This window comes from Columba livia, chromosome 1, assembly GCF_036013475.1.
Source record: "Columba livia isolate bColLiv1 breed racing homer chromosome 1, bColLiv1.pat.W.v2, whole genome shotgun sequence".
Classification (NCBI taxonomy): domain Eukaryota; kingdom Metazoa; phylum Chordata; class Aves; order Columbiformes; family Columbidae; genus Columba; species Columba livia.
The window spans coordinates 122,762,771-122,782,368 of NC_088602.1; the positions used below are offsets into that span (position 1 = coordinate 122,762,771).

Consider the following 19,598-nt stretch of genomic DNA (forward strand, 5'->3'; position numbering starts at 1 on the left):
AAACACTTTGTTTAATTTCCAAATTAGACAGTATTTCTTTTTTGTTATATTGTGTGTGCTAATGGTCTGTAAGTGTGGGGGCTGAGTTGGAAAATCAAGGCGGGCAAGGCAAATAATGTAGAGTGCCATGCCTGTCTTGCTGAACTCTCCCTGGTTTACTGCATTATTAAATATTGCATAAATTATTCAATGTCCTTTATATCAAACAAATATTTTTTTGCAAGCAGTACTGTGTGAACAAATGAGTATTAAGTAAAACCCCCAGACAGAAATGAAATGGTGTTTCTTTTTTGTTCCTTGTAAAAAGCCACTGCTCTTTTTTTTTTTTTTTTTTTTTTTTTTTTAATTATTATCACTCAGGCATTTGAAGGAATGGTGACAATTATGTGAACTACTCACTTTTTGTGTGATATTAAAATACTCCCTTTCTGAGGCAGCCAGCACCTGGTGCAGGACATTATATTGAGGGGAAAGGCAAATGCAGCATGTTAGGTCTGGGCCGTCCTCGGTCACTTGCTGTGGCAGGTGCGTTGCCCTCATGCAGGTGAGACAGTGCAGTTGTTGGTGTTTTGGCAGCAACAACCTACTTAGTATGAGTGTAGCCCCATTAGCTGGTTAGAGCCTGGCCACAAAATTTGCTGCAGAGAAGGCTTGCTGGGAGAAGGAGATAATGCCACATGAAAAAGAACCATACCTGTGTATTCAGCCCTAAGTATCTAGTGGCCAGAGACTACTAATTTTTATTTGGCTTTTTAATCTCTTTGTGTAGGGCTGTATGATCCTCACGCACCTCAGGAACTTTCCTCATGTCAGCCATTCCATTATATGCATGAAGATGACACTCCTATTTGTATGTGCAAAAACACCAGCTGGTTCAGGCCCCTCAAAAGAGACTTACTGTTGGAGAGGGTCTTGAAATGAGGAGGTGTCTGGAGAGGAGGGGAAAAAAAAAAAAAAGACACCGTATGGAATAAAAATGCTTTTAATGTGCATGGAAGGTGGCTGGGGGGAAGGTTGTGTTTTGTTTTGTGTGTGTGTGTTTTGTTTTGTTGTTGTTCTTTTTTTTTCTTTCTTTTATTTTTTCTTTTCTTTTCTTTTTTTTTTTTTTTCTTTTTTTTTAAACAAGGGGGAAGGTTCCCTGTATGAGCACTTGTTCTGAATATTGCGTGGTCAGATTAGCCATGCTGCTCTGAGCAGTTTAAGGAGGTCTGGGAACTTAGTAATACCTTCCTCTGCCACCCTCCACACCCATAGCAACAGCAAGGAGATGAACTAAATAGCAGAGAAATAAGGAACCAGGGATGAATAATGGCCCCTAATTCTAGAATGAGGAGTGGTGAATGCATTGCTGAGGTTTGTGCATCTTTCCGTTTCGAATAACTGGAAACCTGTAGGGGGAATTGGGCTGTGGGGAGAGAGAGGTTAGGGACTAGGGAGACTCCAGGCTTCATTACCAGATTTTGTTCTTCAGCTTTTCACAAATGAAGGGGTCGGTAGAGGAAATTCCTGTGCCTGATCTGTGGAGAGCTGGAAAGGAAGTAGAGGTTTATTAAGCTGCTTTTATTCTCATGGTTTATTTACAAAGATGTTGGTTTTACAAAGGGCAAACCTATGCCTCTTGTGGAAAGCAGTTTATGGATTCACAGCTTAGTACAGAGACAAACTGATTTTTATTTTGTTTTATTTTGGAGGGGTCCATGTTTCTGTGTGTGTGTATTTATTTTGCTATGGTTTTCCTCAGAGAAGATGACTGTCTTCAGTTTGTTTTTAGCCTCTGAAAACACACAGGGTAGATTTTGTCACTTGGCCTCAGTCTGCCCTACCCTGTGTGTGATATCATGAAAACCTTTTATAGCAGCATCTATATTAATTGTGCTCAAAGGTGAAAATGAAGTGGTATTGACATGTTAGAGGCTGCGCCAGCATCCACAGTTTTTTTTTTTCCAGTTGCATTTTATTAAAATAAATACTTGATGACCACATACTATTTGATTTCTGAGCAAGAGGCTTACTGTAGTTGCTGTTATCAACAAAGCCATACTGTACAAAGGGAAGTGTTTATAATTATTTACTGTGCTGCAGCAACATCCACAGGGTGTGAGCAGGAAGGGGCACCCTCTCTGGTTCATGTCGTGTAAACAGAGGAAGTCATAGTCCTGGTTCCTGGAGAGTTTATAGCCTTAAATCCTGTTTTTTCTTTCATTTCACGCTTTCTCTTTAATCCTAAATCATAAACAATGATCAGCCATTTTTCACAAAGAGAATATTTCTTTTCATGAAAACATTAATACTTGCATTGCATCAGTTTAAAATTGCTTACTGAATTCATCTGTTGTGTGATATGAGAAATGATGTGGGACAATACGAAATGGTGCATAATGGAGGGATAAAGGGCACAATTTTAAAATAGAGAAACACTGCTACTTAGGAACTTAAAGGAGTTTAATTTTCACGGATATAGTTCAACACTCAGGAAAATCAAATCAATTGTTTTAGACCGCTAGCTAGACAATGTGGGACCTCTGTTGTGTGAAACATACTCGGAGAACTGTTTGTTAGTTTGTTTCACCAGTCTGAAATCGCTCTTCGTCTGGTCCTAAGCTTCCATTGATTCCTAGAGATGTCCATTAAATCTTATTTGATTTCTAAAAGGAAAGTGATCATATTAACAGCTACATAGAGGAGCAGTACTTTTTTTTTTTTTTTTTTTTTTTTTTTTTAATAAATTTACATTCGGAAACCTAGATTTTCTGGATAATTGATATTGCAGGTCATTGTATTTTTTGATTATTTTTTTTTAATCTGAAAGCAATGAGTTCTTTCCTTTGTGGATTAGCTACCACAACCGCTTTATCATTTTCTTATAGATGAAGCATATTGCAAAGAATAGGTTGGTCTAGGACATATATTTTTGAATGTATAGTTAGGACATATTGTAAAAATCCTAGTGTCTAGTATGTATTATTATTGAGAAATGCTACGGAAATTGACTTTTTTATTTCAAATTTCACCAGGTGCACTTTTAATATAGAAAGTCCTACTTACAGGTTTCCTTTTTAAATAGATTTTATTAAACTTCCATAATAACAACTAAAAGTTCCAAATAATTTTTTTCACATTTTTTTTCTTTCATTTGTATCATAAATGGTGCATTTGCTACATTTTCTTTGTTATTTGAGGGTCTGAAAGCTCTCAGTATGATTGTTTTGCCTTTATTTTAAAAGGAAAATGAGACCGTACTGTACATCCATGTTTTTGTATGTTACACTAAAAAAAGGAAATAAGGACTCTTAAAATCATAATCTACTGATAAACAATCTTGTCCTTCAAATATTGTGTGGTTTGACCTAATGGGTGTTTCGTGACTTGTGTGTCTGGAGAATTTCATACAGCAGTTTTATATACGAAGGCCAGTAATTGCACTTCTGGCAGATGAGTTCAATTGATATTCAGTTTTTTTTTTTTATTAGAAACAAACAAAACCACCACCACCAAAAACCAAACCAACCAAACAAGCAAAACCCCAACTCCTAACAGCATTTAGAAAACTATACACAGAGAATTCAAGAAATCCTCTATCTGCCAACATTTTATTAGGATGTAAATATTGTTGGGTATCAGCTTCCAAGTTTTGTTTTGGGAGTAGTCTCATGTGCATATACAGAATATTTTTCAGATTTATGTGCTTTAAAAATAAGCCTTTTTTCATAGGGGATAAACTGCATTTGTAGTTTGAGACGGTACTCTGAAGGATTTATTGCTTTGTGTAATGGGAAGAAAACCGCAAAATACATAAGAAATGAATTGGTTTTGATTATATATCCTTTTTAGTTTAATAATTTTACTCTTCCTTATTGATATTTTAAATTCACTTTATAACTTTTATTTTAAGAAATTTTACAGCATGTTTTAGAAATTAAGTGCGTTTTAGATTTGCCTCAAAGACCAATGGGAATAAGAAATTATCTTCAGGAATTTGTTATAATTACATTATATCCACATGAGCACCAAAAGAATTTAGCATGATTAATGCTATTATAAGGCATATGAGGGTCAGGAACAATAGTTTGTGCCTGTTCTGAAGAGAATTAAGTACTTGTGCAAGAAAAAACGCAAGAATTTAGACTAGCATTTGTTTTATAGTTGAGAAAATAGAGACAGTAGTTGTTTTATTAACTACTTAGGCAGTTGGACGATGAGAAGCATAGTAGTAAATCTGACAAGTTTGACTTAATTCTGTTGTGGATGAAAGCTGACAAGTGGAATAAACTTGTAGAGAATTATACAGCAAGTTTTCTTCTCTGTTTTCACTAGAGCACATTAACTGAAGTGACTCAAAATTTACTCCACTTTATCTTGGAATTACCTATCACCCGCACAATAAAACAATGCTCTTTAGGCTTCAAATAGTATATTTTTGGTATTGTGTATATATATTAAGGCAAGGCTTGTGAATTTACTATTTGCCTGGGTTCTAACGAGAGACAAAACAATGAGTTTCAGCACTGCCTGTGCCGTAAACCGCTGTTGTTCAGTCCTGCACGCGGCTTTGTCCTCGGCTCTTGGACACTGTGATGCAACCTCTGTCTTTATCCTGGTGCTGTCAAAGGTGGAACAGGGTCCGTTATAACCTATTCTTGAGGCTTTTGTGTGCAAATTGAGGGACGATAAATGCTAAAACAAAATCTTCTGTTAAAAAAGACCCGAACACCGAGCAGTTTCACAGAAATGATGCACAGCAAAGCCAACCTGTGATGCAAGACACAGCCGTGTTTAATGCAATATGAACGAAATGTCAATTTTCCTCCTAAACTTCCTGCTCTAGCCCCGGTTTTCATCCCTCCGGGAAAGATGACTGTTGTCAAAGGAACTTTAAACATTAGCCTGTGTATTATCTTGATGTGTTACTTCTCATCCCTTACCTTACTTTTACAAGCAAGTGTTGTTTAGTACAGGTTGAATTTTGTCCCCCTGTGCATTTCTTCTGCAGCTCTGTGTATAAATGCTTAAAGAGAACATCTATTATTCTGTGATGGTATTAACTATCTCGTACAGCATTATTTGGTGTGACAGTGCTTTTGACAGTGCTTTAGTTGTCCGTAATCCAGTTGTCATTATGTGCGTGTGGTTAGGGATTTCTTTTGCTTTGTTTTGTTTAACTGCAGTGAAATAGGTTGCTTTATTCTTTTTCTGAGGGAGGACAGGTAGCGGTGGAGTGAATTTTGTTATTTTTAGCTACTAATTGAAGTGTGATTTGATCTGAATGCTGGGTTTATTAGCATACCTGGCGTTTATGATGCTATTAAATGAAATATTGTGTCTGAGACTGTGTTCTTAACTCTGGTTTACTCAGTTCACTAAAAAGTAGAAACTGAGCTATTTTTTGTGCCTCATGTAGCCCTACTGCTAGCTAAGGAACTGAGGGGAGTTTGCTTTGAAGTAACTATTAAACATGGCTTGGATAATTCCTTTATATAATGGGTACTGTCTCTACAAGACCATTTTTTAGTTAACGGTAGTCAAACGACAGTGATAACCGTGAACGGAATTTCACTGTCAATGGGATTAACCATAACCTTTTCTACCTATTATACCAGTATTTCTGTTTTACTCTGCACATGCTGTTTACTGATTATTTCCTTCTGCCACACCCCCCATTCCTCCTTACTATCCTTGATGGCAATATAGAAAAAAAATAGTAGCCTAAAGGACTACGATACGTGGCAGGTTTGACTTTAAATATTTTTTTTCCTCATATTTTGGCATCCATTCGTCTGTTTGTTTTGTTTTGTTTTGTTTTTCTCAATTGAATCATCAGTTCTTGGTTGTGGGAAACACGGAACAAAAATCCTTTAGAAGGGAACAAAATAATATACCTTTTTTCATGTATAAGTACACAAAGAGCATTTATCGGTGAATCACACAGAGGCAAACACAGTCCAAGTGCCCTGCTGGCCACAGGCAGCCACAGCCAGATGTCCTGAGTACTGTGGTGGTTTTGAGGAGAAGGGAGGTCACAGCAGCTTCTGCCAACTTCAGCTTTGGCCCAAAGAATACAACTGCTTTCAGCTCCTGTTCCGTTCTGAGTATACTAGCAAAACCTATAGGTTTGGCTTCTAGAAAAAAAAAATGCACCTCAGAGTAGTGTTGTAACCTGGTCACAGCTGCTAGTTAATTTTGCCATGGGTAATGGATGATTTCTTCTGGATCGATGAAATCTGTGTTACTAGTCTATATATAGGATAAGCTAAATTTCTTTTGTGCTTTTTTTTTTTTTCCTTTTTTTTTAGTTTGTCTGATGAAATACTGGAACGCTAAAAAGGTTTAAAATAATTACTCCACTCCCAAATCCCTCACTTAAGAGTTCAATGGCATTTTTTTTTCCCCTATTATATTTGAATCTTGTCCTAGTGTTAACATGCACTGAAATTCAGCAATGCTGACCTAAAAATTGATGTAAGCAGGGTTTTCTTTGAGAAAGGGGGTTCTTTTCTAAGGAATATTTTTTTATATATCTTGGTGAAGTATGTACAATTAATTGTGGTACATATGTGAATACTGTACGTATTACTGTTTACATTCAGAAATCCAAAGTCAGGTCATACCTTAAAATGGATTTTAAATTTTGAGCTTGAATCACAGAATGGTTGAGGTTGGAATGGACCTCTAGAGGTCATCTGGTCCAACCCCACTGCTCAAGCAGGGCCACATACAGCCAGTTCCCTGAGACTATGAAATGAACCTGAAGATCTTTCTATTTGTCTAATAGCTTTTCAATCTCTTTGTACTTTTGATTTTCCTCATTACAATATAATATTTAAACCCTTTTATTTTAAAAAATGAAGGTTAAATGTTTGACATAATCCCGTGGTTCAAAGATACAGCAAGTATTTGAAAGGGGCACAGGAGGGGCATTTGAGCTGGAGATCCAGCAAGGCGCAGAGAGAACAGATGAGCCATTGGGGCTCTGTGTGTCGGAGCGCAGTGAGCACACAGTCATGTTTTTGACTTGCTGCCTTGAGCGATTCATCAGGAGGAAGATGGATTTGGATTAACACGGCTTAGCGCATCACCTGCACACACAAGTATACTTCTGCTGGCAGAAGCCGGGCTGAATGTGTTGTATGTATTAGTAGATGCTCGAAGATGGAATGCAGTGAAATTGCTATTCAGACTGTGCAGAAAAGTGCCTGTTTCTGTACAATAAAAACTCCTTCTGAAATGAATGTTCACATGAGTTTGGTAATATAGTTTTCCATACTACGCATTTTGCATGATATATCATCTTTTAACAACGTGCTTGAGGCAGTGATGAGGCTTTTATATTTAAGTGTAGAATTCATTTCTTTAAAAGCTGTCTTAGCAGGATGTAACAATAATTTAGTAGGTACAATGTATTAATTAGGAGAGTTTTGTCTGACAGTTTGGTTTAATACAGAAGAGCTAAATAGTGGTTATTTCCTTTGTCTCTAAAAATCTGTCAGTAAGATTGTAGGTGCAAATAGATGAGACGTGCATTACCTTGTGGCCTTTGTAAGTCAACTGCTCATTAGACAAATATGAAAAGCGACAGGCTTCTTACATCACCACTTTAGAATGATCACAAATTTTATCTCAAGTGTGCCTAGTCATTTTCCACCCAAAATCTGGAAGAAGCCTCCCTTTAGATGATTGTTAAATTTCTGTTTATAGAAAAGGAGCTTGAACTGGTTTGAGGTTGGGGGTGAGAGGTTTGCTGTCTGTTGCTTTCACACCTCCAATTTGGATAATGCATGCATTTACCTAACCTGCTTCTGCGTGCTTAAGGTTCCTGCATATTTAAAGGCTGGGTATTCAGGGATTATCTGTCATGCTTTTTCTTTTTGTTTTGATCACGCAAGGAGAGGATACTAGCCCACATAACCAGAGCAGAAGGGCAGCTTTTTTTTCCAATTGTATTTTTTTCCTTCCGGAAAGCTTTACTTTTACCACATGTTCTGCCAGACATTGCATTTTGAGGGGGGGAAAGTTACCAGTCTGAGTGTGCAACTTTATAAATCATGCGTCTGTGGAATACTTGCTTGTTAACACGCACAAGGCATTTAGCTTAAATGCACAATATTCCTTTTCAATCAGTCCTTAACAGTGAAGCAGGAAATCTTAAAGGCAGGCATATGATAATCGGAACAGTGCTATGAACAACTGCCAGTAGCAGGGAAAGAAAATATTAAAACTATAATTAGTGCTCAAGGAAAATACAATTACAAAGTGCCTTACGAGGCAAGTTGATTAAAATTTCATGTTTATATATGACAAAATTGAAAATTACATTTATTTTACTAAGAAAGCTGGAAAAAAATGACAGTAATGCAAAGCAACACAGAGCATCACTTAATTAGCTCTCCACTGTAGATTTGTTGCTCTGCTCCTTAAATTATATTTCAAGTAAGGTTCAAACTGTTATATAGTTAATTAAAAACATACTGTACATATTTTGTTTTGTAATCATGACAGCTCCCTTCACCCTCCCTGCCTTCCCTGAGAATAGTAGCAGGTACACTGGTAGAATAAGTGAAAAAGAGATCAGCCTGATGTGTCAGAGAGAAGGAGTATTTTGCTACACAGCTTAATTAAGCCTGAGGTTGGATAAAAAGAGGTTCCATGTTCTGGTGACTCTCTGACTCTTATTTTCAATGTAGATAACTCTAATTTTCATTTTCAAATGAATGTAACTGAATAAAAAAGGTGGTTTTGGTCTTTTTTTCTCCCAGTGTTAAATCCTTAATCCCATTTTAAGTACCAGCAGTATTAATGACAGTTAACTGTAATTACTGCATGTGTACTTTGATTCAGAAAAAAAAACCCAAAACAAAACAGGGGGTTAAGGATTGGTATCACACTACTGGCATTCTGTGTTGCAAATTGTTTGCAGATGAGGTTAATTGACCCATCTCACTCCACAGCTTTTATTCTGACATGCAGGTCACAAATTGAATCATAAACCCGTATAGTAATAATCAGCACATACCCTTTAAAGACTATCCCTGATGAGACTCAGTATGAAATGAACAGTTACATTTCTCAAAACCTGCTTTGAATTAGCATCCACAGCACAGTTTATAGTATTAAAAAAATCCTGTTTTAGCATAATTATGTACATATTTTCATATATTAGTGGATATGTTAATTTACAGTAATTGTATAAAGTTAATGACTTATTTTTATTCAATGTTTCATTTTAGCAAATTTCTCAAATTGATTATTATAGAATTTTCTTAGATGTAATTGTTAATTTCAAAACCATACAGAAATTAAGTGTAGAGACTTCAAAAGCTGCTCTTATGTTTTGCAGTGCCACATAATTAGTTTCCCTTGATTCTCTAAAAAAATGTGTGCATCCAAAAGTCATAGTGTCTGCAGCAAGTGATCTCTAATGCAATGGAAAACAATGTAAGTGAAGCCAATTTTAGTAGTTTCCCATATGAAACTAGTTTTAATACAGCTCTCCCAGCACTGTACCCACCATGAAAATTTGAATGATATACTTGTGGCTTTGAAAGCATGAGAATTGTATGTCTTACAATTCAAAGCAGGAAACAAAAGAAGAGTGATGGAAGCAATTCATTCCTCTTTCTAAATATGTTTCACTTTAGAAATACTTCGGGAGTGGTCACAATATTCAAGCTTTGGAGCAAGATCTAATTTGAACTATAAACTGTTTAGAATTTCTGAGAGTTGAGTGGGAAAAAATACATTGCCTAACTCAAATTATCTAATTTTATTGAATCATGTTGAGTAAAATATATAAAGTAGAGGTAGAATCTCATTTCAGTTGAACACCAAGAGGACCCAGTAGACAGTATCATGAGATTTTGAACTTCTTGGAATATCTGTTTTACTTAAAAACATTTTGTATGTGCTGTGCAATCTATACATGCAGTACACATTAACAAGCATAGTAATTCAAAGAAATGAGGTTTCTAGACAACACTTCTTAAACTCTGCAGGCAGGTCTTCTCCTGTGCAGGCAGATTTTCATCACAATGCAATTAGGAATGTTGTTAGTTGTTATACTTGCACACTTGGGCATATATGTAAGAAATATGATGTTTTACTGTATAGTCCAGGAAAGTGCCTTTTTTATTCTATATTAATTTGGAAAAAAAAAAAAGCCTTGAATTTGTGGTAAAAAAGCTCGGTGTATTATCACATTATGTCTTTTTTTTTCCAGTGCAAGGTCAGAGAAATAAAAAACAATGGATGACACTTTTCAGTATAAAAGCATGAAACTTGTGTGGTTGTGTAGCACAAAGGATGTTGGCTAATCAGTTATTCTGCATTTAAATATGGGTTTAAACAAGATTAGGGATCCAGACTGTGGAAGAGATTTTCAAGTCCAGAGGTCAGAAAACATGCTAATGCGATAATAGGAAGTATTCATGAAAGCTTATCTGTGTTAGAAATTCAGTTCTCCTTAAAGAAATCCTTCCACCAAAATACTAGCGGATTGTGTTTTTGATGAACAAATACCTAAATGCTATCAGACTACGTGTTAATTTAGAAATAATCTAAGACTCTTGAGGAAAAATCTGAATAAATTATAAATATTTCTGTGGAGAGCTTTAAATACAAAACTATTTGGGATTTTTGGTGGGAGTTGGTGTGTTGCATTTCCTTACTCTAATTTAGTTCTCTGGTACACTAGTATAAAGCAGAACAAATCTGATTCCTATAGAGTCTTGGTGACACATAAATATGTGGAGAGATTATAACCTTATTCTCATCTTGCTTTATTAGTTTATATGTAGGAATAACAACAACAACAGCAACAATAATAATAATAATAACAAATCACAATAATATCTTATAACTAGATTATCAATAGTGGATCTACTGAAGAAGTGATTTGAGGTTGGTCTTGTGATCTTTACTCAGAGTTGCTTTGGATATTTCTCTTCTCAGGAGGAAGTGCAGAATCGAGCCATAGATTATTGCAGGTAGCTCTGCTGAGACTGAGGGGATGCGCAGCCATCCCTAAAGAGGAAATCTGATTTTCTATTTCATCAAGCCCGAAGATACTAGACTTTATCATTCTTAGAGATTAAATTTTTTAAGCTGTTCTGATGAAAATTCTAATGAAAAATGTGGGGTTATGGAAGAATGCATTTTTGTAGACAAATATGAATGTTTTTAACATCCTGAACAACATCCTGAACATTATTGATCAATATATTCTATTTTAACTTCATGCCATTTTTATTTAAAATTTTAAAGTTACATTAACAAATAATTTAAAATTAAATTGACAATTGTTTCACTTTTAAATGAATATTTTAAAACTTCAGAAAAAATGATACTTGTTTTTTAAATCAGCCTAAAAATGGTAGATATTTTGTTTGTTTGGAGGGTTTTTGTTGTTGTTGTTTGTTTGTTTGTTTTGACAAGTCCGTTAATAATCCAGTTAATTGTGGAATACTTTTATAAGATGTCCTACAATGTGGCACAAAAGCAGGTCTGTTAACCATAATGAAATAAATTGTAGAGTTCTGCAAATATATATAGATAACGAGGTACTTTCTCTCACCCTGGCTTGTTCAAGAGGAACAGAATTGTACCTGTCACGGATGCTATAGAAGAAAAAAATGTCAGTTTTCTACTTCCTCTTTCCCTTTTTTGGAAGATGAAATGTTTATTTGATGTATACATTGCCAGACACCATTTAAAAAAAAAGACTTTTTCCAATAAATTCTTCTGTGAAAATTTCTGCTTCGGTTAAGGGAAAAAATAATTGTTAAAAATAGTTTCTATCAGGACGGAATATTTTTCTTAATCAGCTTAGAGCAACTGTGGTTAAAAATCAGACCAAACAAAAGGTCTGAGAGAACAGTATATCACAGTCTGGATAAACTCAATCAGAATAGTAAGACTCGGGGGAAAAGTAATTACTCCAGGAAATGCATAATTGTTGCTGATCAGACATTATTACACGTAATGTAAAAGCATGTTGTTGGTGGTTTTGGTTTTTTCCCTTGGCACAAAGGGGAAAAAAATATTAGCAGAGGAAGGAAAATTTTGATGCTTCTCCTTCGAGCTCTTCTCCCAAGGGCAACTTTAGTGAGGTGAGCTGGCGGCAAGGGGCTCGGCTCATCCCCAGCAGTGCGGGTGCTCTGCTTGCAGGCAGGGGTAGCCGTGGTCTCCCTGGGCTCTTGGGCCCTTCTCCTGGGGAAGCGGGTGAATTCATGGGCTTTCCAAGGTATTTTTTAGAAAAGGTCTCCCCTCTGGGAGGCTGAGACGGCTGCCTCCAGCAGGTCGGGTTTGGGAGGGTGGGATACCAAGGTGATACAAACCATGATATTTTCCAAAAGCAAACTTCCCTCCCTCCAGCTTGGTCTCAGAAATGAGACATCGTTCATAGCTGAGTCTGCACAAAAAGTTCCTTTATGAGCAATTAAATAATTAACAATGTTGACATCTAAATTATATTTGCTTGGCATCTGAGTTAACCCCTCACTGAGACCTTTGGGAAAATTATACTTCTCAGAGCCAATGATTTAGACATGGACAGACATTTCTGCTGCATTTCTGTGGTTTCACATTCATCTTTTTTTTTCCTGCTGTTACAGATGGAGATTTAGGAGTTGATACCGCACTGCATTTAGCACTTTGATGCGATCCAGTCAGATACTTCAATATCAGAGTCAATGAGACCATTTGCGCACTTGAAGAGAAACATGTCCTTAAGCAAAATACTAATTGGATCAGCTCTTTACTGGCTTGCTTTTTTTTTTCCTCCTAAGTGAAATCAAGTTAAATTTTTCACAATAAACAGTGCCTATTAAAGACATACACTTAAGCTGTTTTTTGACTCTAATATACACCAGAAAGTTTAGCATGTTAGTGTTTTTTCTTTTCTTTTTTTTTTTTTTTACAGTAGAAAAATGGCAGTGCAGTTCTGTTAAGCTACAAATGAGGACATCTCTTTGTATGTATTTCAATGTGTCCTCTCCCATTCAGCTCTGAAATAATAAAAAAATCAAACGATGGTCATGTATCAGCTCACTTGTTTTTTACATCTTCTTAACTGATAAAAGTAATCTAGTCTCTATTGTTTCAAGACAACTTAAACATTAAAAATAGTGTTGTGATCAAGTCAAAACATAGCTTGTCCCTCAACAGGAGCCTGAAGGAGAGAAATCCTTCCCTCGGCTTTTCTTAGCCATTTATCTCAGCAGTGCAGGCTATTATCAGGAAATAAACTCAGATCCAATTAGCTTTATCACTTAATTAGAGATATATTTTTGGATTTATGCTTTACTGACCTCACTGCCACTGAAATGAAATTATTTAACTTCTGAAAAAAAAAAACAAAAAACAACAAACCTCTACAAGTTTACATCTGCCCATTCATTAAATTATGTTCTTTGATGCCAGGCAACCAGTGTTTCATTTGAATCCAGAAATAATAATATGATAAACATGTCTGGGTAGATGCTACTGTGCTCAGTTCTATGAGCAGAGAATGAATAAATGAATCCATATTTGTCTCTCAAACACACAGACATTTCCTGCCCCCCTCCACTTCTGAAAAATAAAAAACACAACAAAAAGAACAAAATAGGTTACTTGGAGAAGGAATGGGTAAAATCACGAGGACCTTTGAAGAGTGTTGAATAACTGCGCTACTGTGGTGTGAATTTTGTTTTGTTTTGTTTTTAGAATAACTGGCTTTTTAGTTGTGATGTTTAGAAGGGGTTGTTAGCTTTTTGGTTTGTTTCTTAAGCTAATGCCAGCTGCTACCAAGCCCAAACTCTAACCTCATGTTCTGGAGCCAGCTTCCCAGGCAGTGCTTTTTTAGGCTTGTGTCGTAAGGAAACGAAGTTTATTTAGTTGCTTTCTCAGTCACATCCTGTCTGTCTCTCCTCCCCTCCCAAAGTATTTTGAAATTCATTCCTCTGGTTTGAGTCAACTTGAAAATGAAGCTGAAGTCGCAAACATTATTAAAGGTACAATAAGTTTCCTAACAGATATCCAGGGAGAGGAGACAATAACCCAAATAATGTTTCAGTTGAAAGGGAATGAGCTTACCTTAGCAGTCCCACCTGCTGGCTGCTGTTCAGCTGCTGAACACATGAGTAGGTGCTCTGGTTGTTATATCTTAGGGAGGATTTACATTTGTTATGGCTGGTGAAGGAAAGTAGCCATCAAGAAAGTTCAAAGAACCTCAGAAAAGCAACTTTGTGACTTCAGGGAATTAAACAACCATACTACAGCCCCGACCATTTTTTTCTCAGAACCACCACAGTCAGTGTAGGAAAGCTGAGCGTGTTGCGATGTGCTCGCTCCATGAAATTTCAGGTTTTTGGAGCTCATTAATTTGCTTTCATGTGTTATGCTTTACATGAAACCCTTACTGTCTATTGGTGGGTGGGGAAAGAAACTTGAACACAGTATGAGGGCTGTCCTTCCAGAACAGGCAACAAAACATTTGCATTTTAAGGAAAAAAAATGATGGGTCTTTCCCCTTATAAAGTTGTGTCGCTGCCATTTGTTCACCAGTAGGAGATAACACCTGATGACCCTATGCCTGGCTTCTCATTATATTCCATAATTTAAATTTTGCCTTTCTCTTCCAGAGCTTCTCATTCTTACTCAGTTCTCTACTCAATTCTTCTTTCACGTATCTTTTATATAGGAGCTGTGTGTTCATGGCACTAGGGTTTGGATTGTTTGCTTACTTTGAAATAAGGAATTCTTTCTCCAGAGCTTGGTAGAAGCTTTGTAGGTAATTTGTTATTTGTGTGTTGGTTGGGTTTCTGATATGTGGGGTTTGTTTTGTTTTTTCCTCTGGCAGAAGGAGAGTTAGTTCAAAATGGGTTGAGCTCAAAGTAGCTGTGGAGTGCCTGAATACTGGAAAATACAGTGGAATTTTTTAAGAGAGCATCTTGCAAAGGGCAGTTGATAGAACTGAAAGTCAGAAGGAACTGAGGATAGAGAGATGTCTACAATTCAGCTGGCAGGACCCTGATTGCCCTTCAGGCATTTTCTCCTGGGGTAAAGGGTAAAAGGAGTTAGAATAATCAGGTTCCTGTAGGGAAATGAGGTTGTGAAGAGTGATTTCATAGGTTTCCTCAGCTTCCTCACACTGGACCCACTTAATTAGTCTTATTAAGTTATTATAGTTTTGCTGGATTATTTAAATCCACCTGTATATTCATCACCTCTCTTTGATGTAATGTGATTAATGTGTTAGTTTTTGGCAAAAGTGTTTGCTAAAGGTTTTGTTTGTGTTTGTGTCCCAGTTTATTGTGAGCCAGAGAAAAGGAATAAAAAAGAAAGCTATGCACAATTTTTCACTAAGAAACTGCTTTTTGAGATTTGCATTCATAATTATCCTGAAATCATGGATGTACTCCAGGGCAGATTAGCATTTGCTCATGAGAGTTTAGGAGAATTAACCCTGTAATGATTCATTATAGAACGGTCTCTCAAATTCAATCAAATTTGACCGACAATTTTTTTGCTTGTTGTTGAAACAGTGATTTTTTTTTTTTTTTTAAGCTTGGATTGAGAGCCAGCAATGCCTGGCTTCTAATCCAGGTTGTCATGCTGTCCAGGCTTGACCTATTGCTCCTTCCTGTTGTACTCCTTTTCTCCTCATTGACATAGGAATGACACTACTTACTTTTTCTGACATGTCATGCTATGGTCAATTAAGATTCATAACCTTTCTGAAATCTTTTGCTGATAGGATTTGTGGAACAAAAACTGCTGGGTTTTTTTCAGCCCTGCATCTGTGTTTCTCCTGTTTAAAAAGCAGTATGTTACAATCAGCATTTGAGTATTTCGTTCATCTTTTAGGTTGATTTGAAAAGCTCAGATCCTTGGTTTCAGTATTCTGACTGGATATTTTGTTAGGCTTTGAGATCTACTAAGAAGGTAACTTCAAATGTAATTTATTTTACTGAATGCAATGACAGAAAAGCTATGGTACTACATGCTCTGTGTATTTTAAAAGAATACATAGAACAGCAAAAAGGAGCATTTTCCCTAGTTAAGTTAAATTAAGGGCTAATGAGAGCAGTGCTGTGTCAGTTAGCTTGCAATTTTCTACTGCTACATCCTCCTCTTATATTTTGTCATAAATACTTTTATATTGGAACAATTTCAGCTCTTTTACATCTTTAAAACAGGTCCATTCTTCCACTGGAGGATATTTCATTATTTGCAATTGTACCCCAGTTATTACGGGGTGTTCATTTATAATTCAGGACTTAAAAATGTTTCTATGTTCTGTCATCTATGTGCTGTAGCCCAACCCCAGAAGGGTCAGTCCTTGGTGCTGTGGAAGTGGAAGATGTCTTTTTGAATTTCTTATTGTAGGAACTTCAGGGGAAGGGTGACAAATATGTGTTGCGTGCAAATACATGAGCAAAGCAGGCGTTAGAGGACTGAGGGGAGGGAACAGCAAGCTGGGGTGAATAATTCACTGAGCAATTAGGAGGATCCGTGAGGGCTGAAAGATGAGTCAACATTCTGTGCTGTTTTCCCCAGCCTTTGAAAGGAGCACCTGTGAGCCCTGGCGCCATTCCTGACCAGGTCATGTTTGTCCGGCTGCTACACCATCCATCTTGCAGTTATTTAATCCAGTTTAGAAAAAGGAAGTGAAATGTTTTAACTGGTTTCCTAAGGAAATGAAGCTTAAGCAGTCATTCCACATGCCAAATTTCACAGAATTTTGTGGAAGTCAGCATCTGGGATCAGAAGAGAGACTAAATTAATGTTGACGCATGGAAAAAACAAGGCAGCAGTCATCAGGATGGTTACTATGCGGAGGGCTGAACTGGTCACAGTGTATACTGTTCCTGGCCAAGCTAGTCAACAAGCCCAAAATTTTATGCAGAAGTCATCGAGGAAAGCTAAGAGTATTGTAGGAAAAAAAAGGAGGGAGAGAGCCGGGTTAATGAGAGTCACAGGAAGGATGGAATGAGGCAGAGAACGATAAGGTCAGGCTAAGAGATACAGGAAAGGTCTGAAGATATTGTGGTGTGGATGACATATAGAAGACCTGAGACAGAAATCCTTAGAAAAAATATTTTTTTATTTTTTTTATGCAGTTCCGTAACTCTGAAAAAATGTGCTTTTCTATCCTGAGACAGCATGAAAGAACAGGGGAATCAATATTAGGTGATAATGTCCCTGCATTTATAGGGGAGCCGAGAGGGAAGAATTTCTTCTCAGTGTTACTAATGCCAGTTACTAGTAGAAGCATTCGAGGTGCTTGAGATCAGTTTCCAAGTTAGTGTGACAATATGATGAAAACATTCTCTCCATACCTGGAAACTTAACCTCAATCTGTAATTTCAAATCTGTCCATCTTAATTGTGCACCTGATCCCTTTTCTCCAAAGCACCATCTGCTGCAGTACCAGCATGATGTACACATCACAGCATTTCAGAAAGAAGAGGAATTTGGCATGAAGCAGTGAGAGGAGATTGGAAAAGAAGGCAGGAATGCGTAGGGGACCATGTGCAAGTCGTGTGCGATGAAATACGCTGCCCTGGTAATAGAAATGGTTTAAAGAAGAATAGAGATGATTTAAAGGATCACGTGCAAGTCATGTGCAGTGAAATATGCTGCCCTTGTAATAGAGATAGTTCAAGTAGCAGAAATAGTCAACATGAGATAGATGAAGGAAAGATGAGTGTTTCTTGGATGGAGACGGAGCAGGAGAAAGAACACTGGCAGCAAATAAAGGCCTGAATGGGTAATTGAAATGCACTGCCGAGCACAGAGAACCAGCCAGGGAGCAAGCATGAGCTTTTCGTTCTTCTGCTTTCGTGTGGGGTGACAGAAACCAATCTATTGAAGTCAGAGAACACGTTTAAGTGCCTTTTGAATATTTTCTGTTAATGACTCTCCTGGCAGTCCTTCAAAATCCATAAGCTTGTTGGTTTAAAGAGCTTTTTTTATTAACACACTCTCCTTAATCACTTTCTGTTGTTCTCCTTCATAAAGGAGGAAAAAAAAAAAAAAGAAAATAGAAAACAAAAGAAGAAAAAAGAAAAAAAACATGAATAAAAACTCCTTAGTCTTTCTAAGGGGAAGAGGACTTGCCATCTACACAGGTGATATATTAATTTGAAATATGAGTGATTGGCTATATGTTGATACTGAGCACCTTGATAGGACCAGACTGCTATGAACATTCCTACTATTACAGAAAAATGAGAATTCTTCCTTTCAGCTTTGTGTGTTTTGAAGAGCACTTTAAGCAGTTTCCCATAAAAGCAAGACAGTCTTTTAAAAACGGATGTATTGTTGAATAAAAAAGAATTAATAAACTAGAGGTGAAGTCCATGTGCAACCTATTAAATTATCCACGATTTAGACTGTGTTCTCAAATTTTCCACACCAAAATGTCTAACCTTAGACATGCAATGTAATCAGCAGGTCCCCAAATGTGTAATAATGTTCTTCATAGGGTTCTTCTTCTTGTTTGCACAGCTGCCAGATGGTGTATGCCATATCCCATTTCACCACATTATTATTATTTCTGTCTAAAGGTTGGTGAGTGCTACAAGCTGGATGGGATATTTCACACTAGAAGCTAGTCTGTGAGTTTGATCCATGTATTAACAAAGACTGAATCTTTGCAAAGTCCCAGGCTGTGCAAGAAGTTCTTTTATGAAATGTTTAAGTTCTTTGGGGCAGATGGTCTTAATGCCTGTCTGCAGAATTCCTAATAAGCTTAGTGCAGTGCATACCTTTCTCATCCTCACACTCATCCTAACAAATTCCTTCTAATTGAGTTTCTTCTTTTTGCCTTGTTGTCACAGAACAGTTTGAGTTAGAAGGGACTTTTTAAGGTCTTCTAGTTCACTTCCAGTGCAATGAGCAGAGACATCTTCAACTAGATCAGGTTGCTCAGAGCAATATCCAACCACAGGTATTTCAAACTTGATCTTGACCCTTCCATATCTGAATACTATCCATTTGCTCCCTCACCTCCACATTCCTTTAATGACCTCTTCGTGACTGCTGTCTGCAGCCCTTGCCCTTCAGGTTCACCTCATATTCTCTCCAAATTGAATCCTTGCCTACATACTTCACTGAAACTGTCCTGCCTGCCACCCCTGCACATTGCTTCAGTGTATATTTTAGGGTGATCCATTAGTCTTGTCTTCCTCTATCCCTTCCCTCTGCTTCTTTTAGGGATCACCTTTCAGTAACTAAGACCTATCGCTGGCATGTCATCTTTGACATAACCCTAATTCTTGACTACACAAAAATGAGTGCTAAATCTTGTTCCTGGGAACCTGTGTCCAAGCACTCATATCTTGCCATCTTTTCTTTGCTCTTGATTGCTGCTACTGTACTTGGCTCATCTGAAATGCTGTGGCTAAAATAATCCTGCTAGTGCGTCACACTGGTTACATTAACTCCCTTTCTTCTTCAGATCAGTGGTTCTCCTTTCATCTCCTTAGATAATTTCAGCCTCTGGCATGTGCATGTTTTCTGAAGTCCTTTTTCAAGGCCTATGTGTGTGGAGACATATGAAATAGTAAATGTGCAATGGATCAAAGGCTTGGTCAATGAGCAGCTAAGTGTACAGTCCAGTT

At 37.0% G+C, this 19,598-nt stretch overlaps 1 long non-coding RNA gene across 2 annotated transcripts in view; it reads left to right on the plus strand.

The window, feature by feature from the left end:
- The first annotated feature begins 378 nt into the window (after positions 1-378).
- The window catches only part of LOC110358877 (uncharacterized), a 59,382-nt gene continuing 40,162 nt past the window's right edge, over positions 379-19,598 (plus strand). The window contains exon 1 of one of the 2 annotated variants that reach the window (XR_010475319.1): positions 379-1,353. This is a non-coding gene — a long non-coding RNA (uncharacterized LOC110358877). Of the gene's footprint in view, positions 1,354-15,843; positions 18,105-19,598 lie in introns of those variants that run through there. The other variant, XR_010475316.1, reaches the window with a different exon arrangement.